Source organism: Zophobas morio, unplaced genomic scaffold (assembly GCF_036711695.1).
Source record: "Zophobas morio isolate AGI-343-1 ecotype UQ-CSIRO unplaced genomic scaffold, CSIRO_AGI_Zmor_V1 ptg000006l, whole genome shotgun sequence".
In the NCBI taxonomy this organism is placed as follows: domain Eukaryota; kingdom Metazoa; phylum Arthropoda; class Insecta; order Coleoptera; family Tenebrionidae; genus Zophobas; species Zophobas morio.
The window spans coordinates 16,810,019-16,816,026 of record NW_026972111.1 but is presented as its reverse complement, the minus strand read 5'-3'; positions in this window follow the sequence as shown (position 1 = coordinate 16,816,026).

Sequence of the window (6,008 nt, the reverse complement as noted above, 5' to 3'; positions counted from 1 at the left end):
TCTCACTAGATACTCCCAAGAGAAACCCTATAAAGATTCTATTTGGACAGATGCAGTGCACTTTTATTAACAATAATACTGTGTTCGAAAATTAGAACAAAAAATGAAACAAATTATGTTGAATTTAATCAAAAAATCAAAAAAATATATTGCTTCATTATGTACTAAATATTTTGTGACACCTTAAAGGTATACGATTGTATAAACAAAGTAAAAAAGTATATATACACTGTGCTGTCCAGATTTAAAAATTAAATTTCGCGCCGAGGAAAAAACATCTCCGCGAAACTTGACGTTAAAGGTAAAAATTAATTCCAATAACGTAGACATTCAAAAATGTAGAGTACAATTTGGGGGCACTTGACCGGGTAGTTGTTTGTTGGTGATGCAGCGAAAACACGTATTTAAAAAACTGGTAGTAATTTTGTATTTAATTTTACTAAAAAGCAATTGCTTAAACAAAAAGTGTACTTAGTGTGAGATCAGTTTATTTACGATTTTCTTATCTGAGATCTCGTGAACTGTTGACGAGTTTCACGTGTGTATTTTGATTTCTCTAAATTCATAGGTCAAGTTAGGTTTTTAATGATTAATGTAAATATTCAAGTAAAATATGTGGTGGAAATTCACTTATTCAAGCTGAACTCATCGAAAATCTCTAAAGCAAAGCATTTCCGAGATCTTATTTTGATTTTAACCGTATTTAATATGTGCCTGTTGCTTTTATTTCCTATGTGGTTATTTTTTTTAATGTAAGTGGGGGTTCGGTCCACGAGGTAATCTTACTAAACTCATTTTGGTACAGTGTGCCCTAACGAAGATTTGTTTGCTTTGCCGTTTGAGTAATTCACTTAATCATTGTAACTTCAAAAGTACAAATTTCAGATTAATGAGGTTACCTGTACAAAGGGATGCCCACGCGAACAGTTTTTTAATTTATTCTCAATTTAACACGTATCGGGACGTCTTTTCTTGACAATAACTAAATGAACTACGGAAGTTCATTGCTGAATTACAAAACACGGGAAGTTTTAACGCAAGTTTTCCTGTTACTTTTTTGACTTCTACTTCGATTTGGGGTACTTACGCCAGCGCGGGGTGAGATCTTCCAGCCTGACACAATACAAAGGCTGTGGAAATTACAGTCAGGATATAGGTAACACACCTGCGCCGCGAGGATGTTGTATGTTGTAGGTCGTGAATTTCGTGACAATGTAAAAAGAGAGAAGAACTCCGTCACCTTGATCAGAGACACCAATCGCATCCATAACCTGATCTTTGATTTGGACTCTCGACATGGTCTCTGGTTTTGATCATCGTAATAACTTGATCGTTACCATCTATGTAGTTACTTTATTTAAGATTTCTCTTTTTCATTGTGTTGTTAAATTTATAATGTTTAGTATTACTTGTATCGATTTGTAACATTTGATTTTTGAACGCTGGGGAAGTTTTTGCAACTATAAGTCCTTTCAGACTTATTTTACCGCATTTCTCTCACCAGGAAACATTAATAAACGATTTGCCCTCTATATTTTACATTTTGATTTAAGGTCACTTTTCCACCTTTGGGGTTCACCACTCTGCATTTGAACGCATTCCGCCAACACAAAAAAAACACACACACAACGTAGTGTTCCATTTTGTTGACGATCAAGGCCAATTTTTAAATTGTATTGGGTTCTATATTTTGTATACATGTCTCATTTTGGCGGGATGTTTCTCCACATTTCAAAATAGATTTAATGATATCATCAAGGTTTTGAAAGAGATGAACAATCTTATTTAATACATGCAGTATAGGTTGATGCTGCTGAAAATACCCTAAATCATAACATTACATAACTGTATTGTAATAATAATGATATGTTAAGGACTCGGGGTGTATACCAAAAGTGTATGAACACACGTATTAAAATTAATTTAAAAAATGGTACCCCTTTTTTTGTAAAAATGTTTCGTTAAATAAATTGCTATGGTAAAACCCATCGTGTTATGACTTTGAAGGCAAGGGTAGTACTATTTAAACACTTTAGGTTTTTTTTAAATTTCAATCCATTGTCAGATTGCAGTAAACTATGACAATTGTTCTGTAGTTAGTTGGTAAGTCGATGAACTTGTTTTGCACAATCTATATGTATAGATATGTGTGTTCCTCGAAAAGCATTCATAGAAATTTATCCCTGTGGTCTACGAAATCATTTTTAGTTTCACTTCGACAGCTTGATTCAACACGTAGATTTTCTGATTTTTACGATACCTGGGTCATTGCGAAAAGAGTATCAGCTTGAAATTAACGCTGTAACATAAATATTTTTAGTAATCATTGATTTATGCATCCTTGCTTCCTCATCGCAATGGAAATCCAAAAACAACAATAGACTCCAAAAATATCGCAGTGAAGGTTGACGGAAAAATAACAATCTACAGTGCAGCAGAAGTGGAAAAAGAAAAATAGGATTTCAGGCAAACCAATAAACGCGTCAAGATATAACACTAGGGCTAGAAAATTATTGGTTGCAATAATTTAAACAGATTTAGTTCAATCATTTTATAGTTAAATACCGACTTTTATTTACAAGAAACTGACAAGCTATACTACGGGAACATTCGTTTTGTATTATTTTCTATCCCTTTGATGATACAAAGCTTGCTACAGAATTATTGCACTTGTATAACAAAGTGTTATCGTGCAAGAGTTATTTTTTACTTCCCGAGTGTAAGCGAAGCGGACCATGATCCCTACAGTACGAAAAAGTAGGTCTCACGTTTCCGTCTGTCAACTGTGTCGATTTTTATTAGGCAGATAATCTCCGAAACTAATGGCCCGATTTTTGTCAAATTCTGTATATGTATTAGATGGATGTTTTAGTAAACGCTGTTTAAATTTTATAAAATAAACTATCCTTGTACTTGTGGTTTCTGAATCCGTCTTGATTTTTTACTTTGACATCAAAAATTCTCAAAATCTGAATTATATATGAACCTCTTATAAACGACGAAGAATATGACGATTTCGTGGAGCAGCGGTTAACGGTGCCAGTAGGGTATCGATGACAAAATGTGTAAAAAAATGTTTCGGAAATTGAAATTCCAACTGAGATTGTCTGGTCTCCACAAAGTTTAATATAAAATCAGTGGTAATTTATATAAAATAAACACTAGTCTACAGTTTGGTTGTCAAGTTTTAGCTGATGGAAGATTTTAATACTTCTTATTTTGAACTGTTACATTGTTGCATTACATACATAGATATATGACTGTTCTTGTTTAAATAAGTTATTATAAGTTTCATTTCGCTCGGAAGATTGATGGGTTGACGCTACGTTTATTATTGTTTTTGGTTATGAGCTTTAACATTTTGTTCGGTGCTAATAATATAATAGACAGTTTGTTTTTCATTCCGCAAGAAATTCAACTGATAAAACTGTATTATACCTATCCAAATACTGAGTAACAAGAGGCTAATAAACTTTATTTTGGCCACTATAAAAATCATTCTCTTCTTGCTGTAAACAGTAGTTTTAAAACTGTAGAAGAAGGTCTAAACAGTGTTAAATTCCAAACATTTACTAACAAGAAATGGTAAACAAAAAGTGAAAATTTGAAAGTGCTAATTGGTGACTTTGTAATTTGAGATTGATGTTATTGTTAGCTGTTGCTAGAAAATGATTAGATTAATTAGCTAAAAAAAATTTTTAAAAATCAGCGAGACGATCTGACAGTCAGGATAATGTAACAACGTTATAAATTACTGCATCAGTTGCACTACAAATTAGTCGACATTGCAAAGGTTGATTTATTTACTTTTGCTTTGTTACTAAGTGACTTTATATTTTCATGTAGGATTTGTAACTTTTTTTACAAAAACTAACTATTTCGTGTCGTCATGATAGCCTATTTCACTATACGGAGAGATGAGCTACACTAAATATAAAAAAAAACTGTCACAATTCTTATTCGTTTTCTCTTTTGTCATATGTTTTAATTACATTTCTCTCACTACTGCATTTTCGGAATTTGCCACACTTTTGTATTACGTATATATTAGTAAGCTTAGATTTCTGGTTAAAACAGTGACATTTTAAATCTTTGTGGCTTGTTTTCTGTCCACAGAATATTTAATTCCAGTAACAACTGATTTCAATTGTTGCTACTTTTCTACTTAAGAATCCTGTCAATTTTATGTACTCTTAACCTTTCTTTATGTGTTTCTAAATAAGTTTTCTGATTTTGTTGTTAGGAATTCTAGTTAAAAGTTTGCATCTGGAATCTTCTGTATCATGTGTCTTGTCAATTCATGCCAGTACATCCGGCCGACAAGCACCGGCGACACCAAATTTTCAAGTAGTATATTTTCTGAATAAAACGAGGTATCTTTTTGCGGCGACAGTCCATAAGCTGCCTATATACAAATTCATACCGTTCTGGAAATTTGTTTGTTAGTAAATTCACCGTCCCAGCACTTACCGGTTCCATATTGTTTACTGTAACATTTTAAGAGTCGAGTTTTCAGTATCTCTCATTTTTTCAAAATAAATTAAAAAACACCGATTTGTTGTTTATAAATAAACAACCAACCAAAATTCTATGATTATTATTTACGTTAAGTTATTCTGCCCAATTTTAAATTTAAATTTAAAAAGTAAAATGTTTCTTTGTTTGACTTACGATCGGAAAACAGCTATCATGTCTACTTCTTAGAAAAAAGTAGAATTCCCCCGCCTTGTCCGGAATTTCTATGATCTACATTATACTATGCAATGACGTTCCTACCAACAGCTTTAACAACTACTTTTAAAGTTATTTAGATAGAACTTCCTTTGCCTCAGAAATACAATCAGACAATCCAGTTTTTTAGATAAATTATAAAATTGCATTTTGGATTTTTTTTTATGATGATAACCTCCGTAAGTTAAAATAAAAATAGTTAGGTGTGGATTATAATACTTCATATATGTAATTAAAGGAGTATGTCTTATATGTCGCAAGCAAAATCTTTGATTTTGTAATTTTATATTTCAAACAGTATAAATAAACTTCCTAGACTGAAATAAAAAAAATCCATTCTGGACTAATAAATGAGACAAAATTATTCTAATGTAAATAACGTTCACAATATAGAGATTCTGAACACAGTCACTATTCTTCAGCAAATTACGAAAACTATGTAAATATCTGAAATTTTAAAAAGTCATTTACTGATAATGTTGAACTAGATTTTTGCCATAATTTTAAATCCACTTAGCCTGTTGTTAACCCCAATAAAGCTAATAACGGTTTAACAAAAGTGAGGCTGTATAATGACACAAAGACTGGAAGCGACAATGATACTGCAAATTTATTTGCTAATTATTTTGAATTCATTTAGGTCAGTTCAAATAATAATTTTTGTAATTTGGGGGGGGGGGGGGCACGTGTTTTTGTGCCCTCTAGCACCAGCGACCCCTGAATCCAGCAGGTAAACTACCCAAGTATTTTAGGTTTTTCTCCCACCCAATCGTGCAAAATGTTTCTTGTTATTATTTTCACTACCAAAAACTCATCAGAAGTTATTTGGTCAATATTCAATACTGCAAAACTGAAACTATAGCATTCTGTTCAACACCACAGGAAACAATAAAACTCGCAAGAAGATTACTTACTCAAACTTTTGCCTTGGAAATCCACCTACACTTTGAAGGACTTAATGTGAGCGGGAATCCGTTTTTATATTTATTTGTTCTTGTAACTGTGCTGTTCTCGTTAAAATTATTTTGGTGTTATGTAAAAAAATCACAGTACGGTAGTCAATTTATGTTCAAATTACATCACTGGCTTCACTAATATTTTTTTCATTTTTGTTAAAAAGGCTTTACCAAATTCAGTATAAAAAATATATATAGGTATATATTGCAAAAATGTATTGTTGGTTTTGTAAAATTTTAAAAAGCTACAAACTTAATCTCAGTGTATATAAATCTTGCATTTCTTGTAACTTACGTCAAGGTCAAGAAAAGTTGGGCAGG